Source organism: Leucoraja erinacea, unplaced genomic scaffold, assembly GCF_028641065.1.
Source record: "Leucoraja erinacea ecotype New England unplaced genomic scaffold, Leri_hhj_1 Leri_89S, whole genome shotgun sequence".
NCBI classification, from domain to species: domain Eukaryota; kingdom Metazoa; phylum Chordata; class Chondrichthyes; order Rajiformes; family Rajidae; genus Leucoraja; species Leucoraja erinaceus.
This window is the reverse complement of record NW_026576839.1, coordinates 170514-184191: the sequence shown is the minus strand read 5'-3', so window position 1 is coordinate 184191 and position 13678 is coordinate 170514. Positions and strand designations below refer to the sequence as shown.

The window sequence follows — 13678 nt, the reverse complement described above, 5'->3', positions numbered from 1 at the left end:
TCGACGCCGTACGCCTTCGCTCGAACTTCAAGTCACTCGACCTCCGCGGGCCCCCGCTTCCGGTTTGGTCGCGCTCACCGCATGCATTCGCATGCTCGTGGGACAGCCCTTTACAGTGCCAGAGGTCCAGGTTTAATCCTTCTCAACCTTTCCTATCCTCGTACCTGTCCAAATGTATTTTAAATGTTGTTTAAGTGGGGCGGTGCGGTTTAGTTTAGTTTATTATTGTCACGTGTACCAAGGTACAGTGAAAAGCTTTTTTCGAAGCATGCTATCCAGTCAGCGAAAAAACTCTACATGGTTACAATCACAGTGTATAGACTGGATAGACTCGGCTTGTACTCGCTAGAATTTAGAAGATTGAGGGGGGATCTTATAGAAACTTACAAAATTCTTAAGGGGTTGGACAGGCTAGATGCAGGAAGATTGTTCCCGATGTTGGGGAAGTCCAGAACACGGGGTTACAGTTTAAGGATAAGGGGGAAGTCTTTTAGGACCGAGATGAGAAAATCATTTTTCACACAGAGAGTGGTGAATCTGTGGAATTCTCTACCACAGAAGGTAGTTGAGGCCAGTTCATTGGCTATATTTAAGAGGTATTTAGATGTGGCCCTTGTGGCTAAAGGGATCAGGGGGTACGGAGAGAAGGCAGGTACAGGATACTGAGTTGGATGATCAGCTATGATCACATTGAATGGCGGTGGAGGCTCGAAGGGCGTATGGCCTACTCCTGCACCTATTTTCTATGTTTCTATGTACTGATACAGGATGTTTAGTGCAAGATAAAGTCTGAATAAAGAAAGGTTGAAGGTCTTCAACGAGGCAGATGGTCAGGGCCGCTCTCTAGTTGGGAAGAAACTGCCTCAACTACTTCCTCTGGCAGCTCGTTGCGTACACCCACCACCACCTGTGTGTTAAAGTTGTCCCTCAGATTCCTATTAAAATCTGTCATGTCTTGAAAGGTGAAGGATCAGACATGGACGTTCTGTGACGGAGAAAATCTGCAGGTAATGCATAGACTCAGATGACAGGGGGGGGGGATCAATTGATTCCAGCAAGGCAAGGCAGCAAAAATAAACCCTGCAAACAGCTTTTATCTGCAGATAGTGCAAAAGCGGAAAAATAAAAATAAAATGGCAGTGGTTCCAGTTCACAGAAAAGGAGGCACAGCACTGAAGAATCTGGCTCATTATCTGAGAATCATAGCAATGCGCTAGACTTTAGAGATATAGTGTGGAAACAGGCCCTTCTGCCCAACAGTTTTTATCCACGAGTAGTTGCTCTACTCAACAGGCAAAAATCTGTAGCCTCCGATCTGGTATTTTGCTGGTTCACATGCTTGATCAATGGTGTTTTATCATTAATGTTTTATTATTATTAATGTTTAGTGTTTTCTGACTCATTCGTAACTGTCACTGTATGTCATGTTGTTACTTGTGGGCGGAGCACCAAGGCAAATTCCCTGTATGTGAATACTTGGCCAATAAACTTACTTACTTAAAAAGCTCATAAGTGATAGGAGCAGAATGAGGTAATTTGACCCATCAAGTCTACTCCGCCATTCAATCATGGCTGATCTATCTCTCCCTCCTAACCCCAGTCTCCTGCCTTCTCCCCATAACCCCTGACACCCGTACTAATTAAGAATCTGTCTATCTCTGCCTTAAAAGTATCAATTGACTTGGCTTCCAGCATTAAAGGACGTTCTTTTAGGAGAGGGATGAGGAGGAATTTCTCTAGTCAGAGCGTGGTGAATCTGCAATAAATTCCACAGATTCACCACCCTCTGCCTAGAGAAATTCCTCCTCATCCCTCTCCTAAAGGAACATCCTTTAATTCAGAGGCTATGACCTCGGGTTCTCGGCCCCCACTAGTGGAAATATCCTCTCCATGTCCACTCTATCCAGGCCTCTCCCTTTGCCCACATTCAGGAGCAGCCTCAGACAACTCCCTGCTGTCTGCTGCTCAGCGCTCTACCTTTCACCGGCCCTTCCTCCTTCGGCGTACAATACAGCTCGGGTTACTCCATCGTTCAAAGGCAGGAAGCAAAACACCTACAGCTCTTGGTCTCTGCTTCTCCGCAGGTCAGCCCGGCAGCATCCTGCAACCGATCAAGGCCATGCGGCTGTGAGAATGTGCAATCAAATACTCCTCACCTGTCCGACCACCGTCTTTGATTTCAGGTAAGGCCAGACTAAACTATAAATACCAGCAGTGGCTGCATTAATGGTGTTATTGTGATACTGGCTGCATTGTTCAGCAGAGGAACAACAGTGACTGATACTGGACACGGGCTTCACAACAGTGCACCCTCAAACTATGAGATGAGTGGCTATGTTGATCCTACCTCTGTACTCCCTCCTATCTTCACCCTTATCCCTCTCTCCCTTCTCCATCATCCCATTCTCTTATCTCCACCCTCCTCTCTCCCTCCTCCCCCTCTCCCTCCCACCTACATCTTACTCCTCCCTCTCCTCCTTCCTACAAAATCCTTTCCCATCCCCTCCCTCTCTCCAATGCCACCCTCTCTCCAACCCCACCCCTCTCTCCTACCTCACCCCTCTCCATCCTATCTCCACCCTCATCCTTCTCTCCTACCTTTTCATAGAAACATAAAAAATAGGTGCAGGAGGACATTCGGCCCTTTGAGCCAGCACCGCCATTCATTGTGATCATGGCTGATCGTCCCCTATCAATAACCTGTGCCTGCCTTCTCACCATATCCCTTGACTCCACTAGCCCCTAGAGCTCTATCTAACTCTCTCTTAAATCCATCCAGTGACTTGGCTTCCACTGCCCTCTGTGGCAGGGAATTCCATAAATTCACAACTCTCTGGGTGAAAAAGTTTTTTCTCACCTCAGTCTTAAATGACCTCCCCTTTATTCTAAGTGTGTGGCCCCTGGTTCTCGACTCGGCCAACATTGGGAACAATTTTCCTGCATCTAGCTTATCCAGTCCTTTTATAATTTTATATGTTTCTATAAGATCCTCCCTCATCCTTCTAAACTCCAGTGAATACAAGCCTAGTCTTTTCAATCTTTCCTCATATGACAGTCCCGCCGTCCCAGGGATCAATCTCGTGAACCTATGCTTCCTTCCCTCTTATCTCCTCCCTCCTCCTTTCTCACTTCCTGCTACCTAATCCTCTATCTTCCCCTTCCTATCTCCTGGGTATACAGGGTTTGGAGGGACATGGATTATTTACAGGTAGATAAGAGATGATCTTGGTATCATGTTCGACACAGACATTGTGGGCTGAAGGACGTGCTATGTACAGTTTCATGTTCTATGAGACCACATATGCATTCCAAATCCCCATCTCCCCTGGGGTTAACCTAGAATCATACACAACCTTCTAATCTGTAGCCTGTGAAGCCATAGGACTGGTATGAATGGGAAAACCATTCCAACTCGCTCACATGTTCAAAAAAGCATCATGATTGCTAGGGAAGATACAAAGTGCTGGAGTAACTCAGCGGATCAGGCAACATCTCTGGAGAACGTGACGTTTTGGACGCTAACTATTTTTAGCATGCCTCTCTGGAAACCCATTAGCTTTTTTATATCTCCAGGGCGTGATCTGATATTGTGGGAAACTAGAGTGGAAATTGCGGGAGCCCTGGTTGAAATTTACGAGTCGTCCTTAAATACAGGAGAGGTGCCTGAAGACAGGAGGGTGGCAAATGTTGTACTTCTTTTCAAGAAGGGCTGCAGGGAAAATGCTAGGAACTATCGGCCGGTGAGCTTAACATCTGTAGTTGGTAAGTTACTGGAGAGTATTCTGAGGGATAAGATATTCAGGCATTTGGATGGGCAAGGGCTGATTGGGGATAGTCAGCATGGTTTTGTACGTGGGAGGTCGTGTCTCACAAATCGGATTGATTTTTTTAAAGACGTACCCAAAAAGGTTGATGAGGGCAGAGCTGTAGATTTTGTGTACATGGACGTCATTAAGGCATTCGACAAGGCTCCGCATGGTAGGCTGCTCTGGAAGGTTAGATCGCATAGGATCCAAGGAGAGATAGCTGAATGGATAGCAAATTGGCTCCATGGAAGGAAGCAGAGGATTATGGTGGAAGATTGCTTCTCGGACTGGATGCTTGTGACTAGCGGTGTGCCTCAGGGTTTGCTGCTGGTCCCGTTACTATTTGTCATCTACATCAATGATTTGGATGAGAACACACAGGGCAAGATTAGCAAGTATGCTGATGATACAAAAGTTAGTGGTTTTGCAGATAGTGAAGATGGTTGTGAACGATTGCAGCAGGATCTGGATCGATTGGCCAGGTGGGCTGAGGAATGGTTGATAGAATTTAATACAGAGAAGTGTGCGGTGTTGCATTTTGGGACGTCGAACAAGGGCAGGACCTACACAGTAAATGGTAGGCCTCTGGGTGATGTTGTAGAGCAGAGGTATCTAGGAGTACAGGTGCATGGTTCCTTGAAGGTCGAGTCGCAGGTAGATAAGGTGGTCAAAAAGGCTTTAGACACTTTGATCTTCATCAGTCATATTGAGTATAGAAGTTGGGAGGTCATGTTGCAGTTGTATAAGACGTTGGTGAAACCACATTTAGAATATTGTGTTCAGTTCTGGGCACCATGTTATAGGAAAGATATTGTCAAGCTTGAAAGGGTTCAGATAAGATTTACGAGGATGTTACCAGGACTAGTAAGTTTTATTTATATAGCACGTTTTAAGTCAACTCGCATTGACACCAAAGTGCTTTACATAAAATAGCTAATAAGTTTCCAAACCATAGAAAAAGGTTAACAAAAAAAAAAGTTTTTTGTTAACCTAGAGGGTGTGACTAATTAAGACTAGTTAAGACTAGAGGAGGGTGTGAGCTAAAGGGAGAGGTTGAGCAGGTTGGGTCTCTATTCCATGGAGCGCATTAGGATGAGGGGAGATCTTATAGAGGTATACAAAATCATGAGAGGAATAGATCGGGTAGATGCACAGAGTCTTTTACCCAGAGTAGGGGAATCGAGGACCATCGGACATACGTTCAAGGAGAAGGGGAAAAGATTTAATAGGAATCCGAGAGTTAACATTTTGAAACACAGAGGGTGGTGGGTGCATGGAACAAGTTGCCAGAGGAGGTAGTTGAGGCTGGGACTATCCTATTGTTTCAGAAACAGTTGGATAGGTACATGGATAGGACAGGATTGGAGGGATATGGACCAAGCGCAGGCAAGTGGGACTAGTGTAGCTGGGACATTGTTGGCCGGTGTGGGCGAGTTGGGCCGAAGGGCCTGTTTCCACACTGTATCACTCTATGATTCTATATAGGTACAGAATTATGCCATTCGGCTTATCAAGTCTGTTCCACCATTAGATCATGCTGACCTGTTTTTCTTCTCCCTGTAATATTTGACGACCTTACTCACCAGAGTTTGAGAATTCTTCAGACAATATATTTACCTTTAGGTTATGGCAGATTACTTCAACACTTGTTACCGTGTTAATTGAAGTTTGATATGCAAGCCATGCTTGACAATCGCATGCCTTTAAGCTAGTTCTCTCACCCATTGGTGAGGTGTGCTTTGTGAAACAGAGTGCATCTCGGCTCACAAGGGCCATTATTGTGGTCATTTAATCTCCGCTCACATCAGCCTTTTTTACTGGGAGTAGCACAAAGGAATCGCGGAACAATTACGCACTCGAGCTCCTGTCATCGAAACCCGAGGCTCTATCCCCAGGCGGGATGTCAGTGTGGACGGATCTGCCTTCGGCTTTCTCAGCTATTTCTTGACGGCTATCTCTTTTTCTCCCCTGTGTCTTCCCCAAAGTGACATTAACTTCAGCGGCTTGTCAATATCTCCACGGCAACGGTGGACTTTAGTGTAGACTTGCCCCGCCGGGGATGGGAGGAGGGAGGGGGGGGGGGGGGGGGGGGGGCACAGGCAGGCAGCGAGAGGAAGAACATCTAAAGATAACATGCAGCAAAGGAAGGGGAAGGGGGTACTGTGCACAAAAAGTGCAAGGGCAACAAACGGTGTTCAATTTCACGTTGACCTTCTGGTTTAAAGTGAGAAACATGCTGGACTTTGTGAAATAGGGTTGGTTTGGAGGATATGGGCCAAATGCCGGCAGGTGGGATTAGTGTAGATGGGGCATGTTGGTCGGTGTTGGCTAGTTGGGCCGAGATGCCTGTGGCCATGCTGTATGATTCCACCACTCTAAAATGGGTGGCACAGTGGTGCAACTGGTAGACCTGCTGCCTCGGGTGCTGTCAATGTGGAGTTGACATCTGTCATCTCCATGTGACCGCGTGGGTTTCCTCAGGGTGCTCATGTTTCCTCCCACATCCCAAAGATGTACGGGTTTGTAGGTTAATTGGCCACTGTAAATTCCCTCTAATATGTAGGGAGTGTATGACAAAGTGGCATAACATAAACCTAATGTGAACGGGTGGTCGGCGTGGACTCGGTGGGCCGAATGGCCTGTTTCCATGCTGTATCTCTAAAGTTTAAAAAAAAAAACAATGTTTGCTTTAGCTGCATTGTTTTCTGCTTCATGCATCCTCTCATTCAGGGTATTAGCTTGATAGGGTTCATTCAGTTAGATCGAACATATCTATGGAAAAGGAAAACGATAATACCTGTTTGGACAGGCTAGATGCAGAAAGATTGTTCCCGATGTTGGGGAAGTCCAGAACACGGGGTCACAGTTTAAGGATAAGGGGGAAGTCTTTTAGGACCAAGATGAGAAAAACATTTTTCACACAGAGAGTGGTGAATCTGTGGAATTCTCTGCCACAGAAGGTAGTTGTAGCCAGTTCATTAGTTATATTTAAGAGGGAGTTAAATGTGGCCCCTTGTGGCTAAAGGGATCAGGGGGTATAGAGAGATGGCAGGTAAAGGATACTGAGTTGGATGATCAGATTGAATGGCGGTGCAGGCTCGAAAGGCCGAATGGCCTACTGCTGCACCTATTTTCTATGTTTCTCACACCTATTTCTCCCTCCCCCTCCACTGTCATCCACATTCCTTCCTCTAGCTTCACAATTCACAGCTTTACACTCATTTTGTCTCACGTCTTCTGTCTTTTCATCTCTGGCCTTTGTTCAACCATCTACCTTTGGAGAAACAGCGTGAAAAAAGGCCTTTCGGCCCACTGAGTCCTCAATGACCAGCAATCATATTTTACACTAGCGCAATCCTGTGTACACTAAGGACAATTTACAGTGATATCTGTAAACTGAAATATACTTCCCATTTAATCTGTCTATGTCCCTCAATTCAATGGTTGTTCAGTTGCTTGATAACAGCTGGGGAGAAACTGTCCCTGAATCTGGAGATATGCGTTTTCACACTCTGTACCTTTTGCCTGATGGGAGAGGGGAGAAGAGGGAGTGACCGGGGTAGGACTCATCCTTGATTATGTTGGCGACCTTCCCAGGGCAAGGTAAAGTGCAGATGGAGTCAATGGAAGGGAGGTTGGTTTGTCTGATTGTCTGGGCTGCTTCCACAATTTTATGCAATTTCTCAGGGCCTTGGATGGAGCTGTTCCCAAACCACGTTATGATATATCCTGATGAAATGCTTTCTATGGCGCATCTGTAGAGGATTGAATCTTTCTCCTCTCACCTTAAACCGATGTCCTCTGGTTCTTGATTCCTGGATTATCAGTCTGAAGAATGGTATCCTGACCTGAAACGTCACCTATCCATGTTCTCCAGATATGCTGCCTGACCTGCTGAGTACTCCAGCACTTTGAGTCTTTTTTCCAAGAAATAATGATTTCAAAAAAGGGGGAAATCAGAAGACCACGCGAGAAGACTTAAGTAAATATCTGCAGTACATTGTGGTTTTCAAAGTGGGTGGAGGGAGGGGGAGTTACAATATTTGAATGAGTCAGGGCAGCACAGTGGCACAGCAATAGAGTTGTTGCTACCTTGTAGCATCAGAGAGTTGTTTGATCCTGACTATGGGTGCTGACTGTATGGAGTTTTTACGTTCTCGCTGCAACAGTGCAAGTTTTCCCTGGGTGCTGCAGTTTAGAAAATAGGTGCAGGAGTAGGCCATTCGGCCCTTCGAGCCTGCACCGCCATTCAATATGATCATGGCTGATCATCCAACTCAGTATCCTGTACCTGCCTTCTCTCCATACCCCCTGATCCCTTTAGCCACAAGGGCCACAACTAACTTCCTCTTAAATATAGCCAATGAACTGTGTGGCCTCAACTACCTTCTGTGTCAGAGAATTCCACAGATTCACCACTCTCTGTGTGAAAAATGATTTTCTCATCTCTGTCCTAAAAGACTACCCTCTTATCCTTAAACTGTGACCCCTTGTTCTGGACTTCCCCAACATCGGGAATAATCTTCCTGCATCTGGCCTGTCCAACCCCTTAAGAATTTTCCAACCCCTTAAGAATTTCCTCCCTCATTCTTTTATAAATCAGTGCATTGAGTATAGAAGTTGGGATGTAATGTTAAAATTGTACAAGGCATTGGTGAAGCCAATTCTGGAGTATGGTGTACAATTTTGATCGCCAAATTATAGGAGAGAGGTCAACAAAATAGAGAGAATACAGAGGAGATTTACCAGAATGTTGCCTGGGTTTCAGCACCTAAGTTACAGAGAAAGGTTGAACAAGATAGGTCTTTATTCTTTGGAGCGCAGAAGGTTAAGGGGGGACTTGATAGAGGCCTTTAAAATTATGAGAGGGATAGACAGAGTTGACGTGGATAAGCTATTTCCATTGAGGGTAGGGAAGATTCAAACAAGAGGACATGATTTTAGAATTAAGGGATAAATGTTTAGGGGTAACATGAGGGGGAACTTCTTTACTCAGAGAGTGGTAGCTGAGTAGAATGAGCTTCCAGTTGAAGTGGTGGAGGCAGGGTCGATTTTATCATATAAAAATAAATTGGATAGGTATATGGACGGGAAAGGAATGGAGGGTTATGGTCTGAGTGCAGGTAGATGGGACTAGGTGAGAGTAAGTGTTCGGCACGGACTAGAAGGGCCGAGATGGCCTGTTTCCGTGCTGTAATTGTTATATAGTTATATGGTTATTCCAAAGACGTGCAGGTTTGTAGGTTAATTTGGCTAGTAAAAATTGAAAATTTGTCACTGGTGCGTAGCATAGTGTTAGTGTACGGGGTGATTGCTGGTCGCGCAGACCGAAGGGCCTGTTTCCACGCTGTATCTCAAAGTCTAAAGGGTAAAGAGTCACTGGGAGTCCAGAAAAGAGTTGAGGAAGCAGATTTCATAGCTCAACCAGGCGGAAGAGATAACACATCATTCCCTGCTGAGTAACATCAGTAACATCGCAGTGATTTCAACACTGATCAATGCCGTAACAATCAATACATTCAATAGAAGTAATTTGAAGACTGGTCCCTGCTGTTAGTAATGCCTTGATTGCATTTGTAATTAGATTTTTTGAGTTAGCTAGTTATTATCGATGCACTAGCTTGCAATATAAATGTAAATTGTATATATTTAAACGAGCTCTTGCCTCTGCTGCAGGTAAGGACCAATTAATAGCTTGTAGTTTACCTCAAGGAGCTGTGTTCCTGGAGCATGCGAGACGGGCTAATCGAGTCGCAGATGGATGGTGCGTTAATGTGAAATACATGAATTGGGGAAAGTGTCGCTACCCTGGGAATTGAGTGAGAAAGTGTGAATTAGACAGGTTGAGAGCCGTAGAGGAGGTGTGATATTGCCCTGTCAGCAAATCCCTCTGCTCCGATACGACTTTCACATTCACTTTACCAAACATACCCTGTCACTAGGTTTTTTTGTAATTGCAAGATTCAGCGTGGAAACAGGCCCTTCAGCCCACCATGTTGACCAGGTTTTGGTTTAATTTGGTTCAGAGGTACAGCATGGAATCGGGCCCTTCGGCCTACCAAGTCCGCACGGACCATTGATCAGGTGTTCACACTAGTTCTATGTTGTCCAATTTTCTCACCTACTCCCTACACACTCGGAGCAGAGGGCCAATTAACCACCACGTCTTTGGGATGGATGAGGAAACCGCAGCACCCGGACAAAACCCATGTGGTCACAGGGAGAACGTGTAAATTCCACACAGACAGCATCCGAGGTCAGGATTGAACCCGGATCTCTGGTGGCGTGAGATAGTGGCTCTATCAGCTCTGTCACTATGCCGCCCAGGACCGGAATCAGTTTCAGTTTAGTTTATTGTTACGTGTTCCGACCGAGGTACAGTGAAAAGCTTTTTGTTGCATGTTAACCAGTTAGCAGAAACACAATACATGATTACAGTTGATCAATTTACAGTGTATTAATACATGATAAGGGAATAACGTTTAGTGCAAGGTAAAGCCAGCAAATTCCTCCTCATTTCCTTTCTAAAAGGTTTGTTCTTTTATACCAAGGCTGTTCTCTCTGGCCCTAGACTTTCCCACATGGAAACATCCTCTCCACACCCACTCTATCCGAGGCTTTCACTATTCGGTAAGTCTCAATGACTCCCCCTCATCCTTCTAAACCCCAACAAGTAGAGACCCAGTGTAGTCAAATGCTCATCATGCGTTAACCCAATCATCCCGGGATCATTCTACAAACTTGCCCCTCATCAACAGCAATCTGACTAGTCTATAGTTAAGATAGGCACTAAATACTGGAGTAACTCAACGAAACATGCAGGATAGAAGGAATGGGTGACATTTAGGATTGAGATCCTGCTTCAGACTGAACCGAAACTGAACTGAACCGAGTACGGAGAAAGTTCACCAGACTGATTCCTGGTGTTACATGACTTTCATATGACTGGATAGACTCGGCTTATACTCGCTAGAATTTAGAAGATTGAGGGGGGATCTTATAGAAACGTACAAAATTCTTAAGGGGTTGGACAGGCTAGATGCAGGAAGATTGTTCCCGATGTTGGGGAAGTCCAGAACAAGGGGTCACAGTTTGAGGATAAGGGGGAAGCCTTTTAGGACCTAGATGAGAAAAACATTTTTCACACAGAGAGTGGTGAATCTGTGGAATTCTCTGCCACAGAGGGTGGTTGAGGCCAGTTCATTGGCTATATTTAAGAGGGAGTTAGATGTAGCCCTTGTGGCTAAAGGGATCAGGGGGTATGGAGAGAAGGCAGGTACAGGATACTGAGTTGGATGATCAGCCATGATCATATTGAATGGCAGGTTCGAAGGGCCGAATGGCCTACTCTAGCACCTATTTTCTATGTTTCTACACACAATATACAATACAATTTATTTGTCACTTGAAACCTCATAGAGGCTCAAATGAAATGTTGTTTCTGCAGTCATACACACAAGAAAAAAAGACCCTAGACACAACACAATTTACACAGACATCCATCACAGCGCATCTCCTCCTCGCTGTGATGGAAGGAAAAAAAACTTATCTCTCCCCTGCACTCCCCATTCCCCTCCCAATGTCAGAGTCAAAGCCCCCGGCGGGCGATGGCAATTGTCCCGCGGCCATTAACGCCGCGCCGGGTGATGCAAGGCCCTGCTCCAGGTCTTGTTGTTGGAGCCCCCGGCAGGCGCTAGCAAAGTCCTGCAGCCATTCCAAGCCGTGCTGGGCGGTGATGTAAGGCCCCGCTCCAGGCACTCCTTCGACCCCGCGACTCGGGCGGGAGAAGTCGCCGTTGCGGAAGCCCCGAAAAGCGGTCTCCCAGCAGGGACCCTCGGGCTCCCGGTGTCACTGTCCACCGGACCTGCAGTTGGAGCCGCCGAACCTGCGGTAAGCCTCGTCAGCTCTACGATGGTGAGTAGGTCCGCAGCTCCGCGACTGGAGCCCTAGGTCGTTCCTGCTGGAGGCCGCTCCACGTTGCAGCCCCAATGACAACGGAGACCCGACAGGGAAAAGGTTGGGTTCTCCGTGCAGGGGAAAGATTTTAAACACACACACACACACAAAAATAAAAACTACATTAAAATGGGACAAAAATTAACAAAGACAGACGGACTGCAGAGCTCGTGCCGCCCACCGGAACTCGATGAAACGTCACCCATTCCTTCTGTACAGAGATGCTGCCTACTCTGCTGTGTCTATCTTCAGTGTAAACCAGCATCAGCAGTTCCTTCCTCCACATTTAATCTATGGTTAAAACCGTCTATCCGTTTTATTCTTATTATATAGTGGCAACCCTCCTATTCTCTGTGACATTTGTAGCCAGAGAGGACAGGAAAAGGTTCAGAGCTCCAATTATCTCCTCCTTTGATTCTCTTAAGATTCTGCGATGAGCTAATAGTTCTAGCAGTTTGTCTATTTACACTGATCCTAAACCCTTTATTATTCTGATTCCCACTATGTTTAACCTATCCAAAAATCACACACCTCCTCCTTAACTGCAATATCTGTTTCATCCTTTTCCTTTGTGGAGACAAACGCATGAGAACCACCTACACACACACATTATCAATTACGTCTCTGATGCGTCTGACTCATTCCTCTGCAATCCCCTTCCTTTTTATGAAACATCTTTGGATTTCCCTCACATTACCTTACTTGCATTTCAATTTCACCTGGTGAATTGTGTACTCCTTCAGTACTAACAGCAGAGAATTATATGCAAGAATCTAATCGGCGGATTCAGATGATTTATATTACACAAGTGGAATTGCTTGCTTGCAGCCTTCTGCCAGATAAAAACAAAAAGCGCTGCAGGAACTTAGCGGGTCAGACAACATCTGTGGAGGGAATGGACTAACAATGATTCTGAACTACGGGGAGAAAGCTGGAAAAAAAAAAGAGGTAAGGGTGGGATATAGCCTGGCAAGTGATAGGTGGTTACAAGTGAGGTGAGCGATTGGCAGATGGGCGGAGCAAGTGACAAAGGCTAGAGGTGAAAAGGGTAACATACTAGGAGAGGAGAAATAAAATGTGCTGCCGGAGGGAGAGATTTTAATGGAAGGGGACAGGAGGGAGTGGAAAGGGGGCCAGGCGGGGAAGAGATAAAAAGGAAATTGGGGAATCAGGGGATGGGAGATGAGCGTAGGAAGGAGGGGATAGGAGCAAGATGACTTAAGAGATGTGGGTTTGTTTGACATGGGTGGATGTAGTGACAAAGGCTAGAGACAAAGTGCTTTCAGATAAGGAGAGAAGAAGTGGAATGAAATGTAAAGCCATGTTTATGGGCACAAGCATACAGGGGAAAGTGGGGGAGAAATAAAAGGGAAATGGGGACATGGATGAGAGATGTGTGGGAATGAGGGGAAAGGAATGGGGGGGGAATATGCATGCATAGTGGGAAGGTAGGGGAAAGAGATGGGGGCGAGAAGTGGGTAAGAAATGTACAGCAAAATGCAATGGAAGAATTCAATACATTCCCAAAAAGGGAATCTAGAGATATAGAAAGATATAGAACGAATGAATGAAAGATCAAGGAAAATGTAGAATGGTTTATTGTTAGCTATGAGGAAGGTGACAACGAGGCATGCAATAATTAAAATGTAATCACTAAACGGAATGCAAATCATGGACATTTAAAGCAGAGATAGATAGATTCTTGATTAGCACGGGAGTCAGGGGTTATGGGGAGAAGGCAGGAGAGTTGGGTTGAGTGGAAGGGATTGAGCAGCCATAATTGAGTGGCGGATTAGACTTGATGGGCCAGATGGCCTAATTCTGCTCCTAGAACCTATGGACTATAGAATAATTTTTCAATGTTCTCTCAACTCTGGATCAGTTCCTGTGGACTGGAAGGTAGCAAATGTAACTCC

General features: G+C 45.7%; 1 long non-coding RNA gene across 1 annotated transcript in view; it reads left to right on the top strand.

Moving 5' to 3' along the window:
• Positions 1 to 12699, top strand: part of LOC129695006 (uncharacterized) — a 56869-nt gene extending 44170 nt beyond the window's left edge. Inside the window, exons 2-3 of the long non-coding RNA XR_008723095.1 lie at positions 2085 to 2183; positions 12591 to 12699. This is a non-coding gene — a long non-coding RNA (uncharacterized LOC129695006). The remainder of the gene's footprint in view (positions 1 to 2084; positions 2184 to 12590) is intronic.
• Positions 12700 to 13678: the final 979 nt, after the last annotated feature.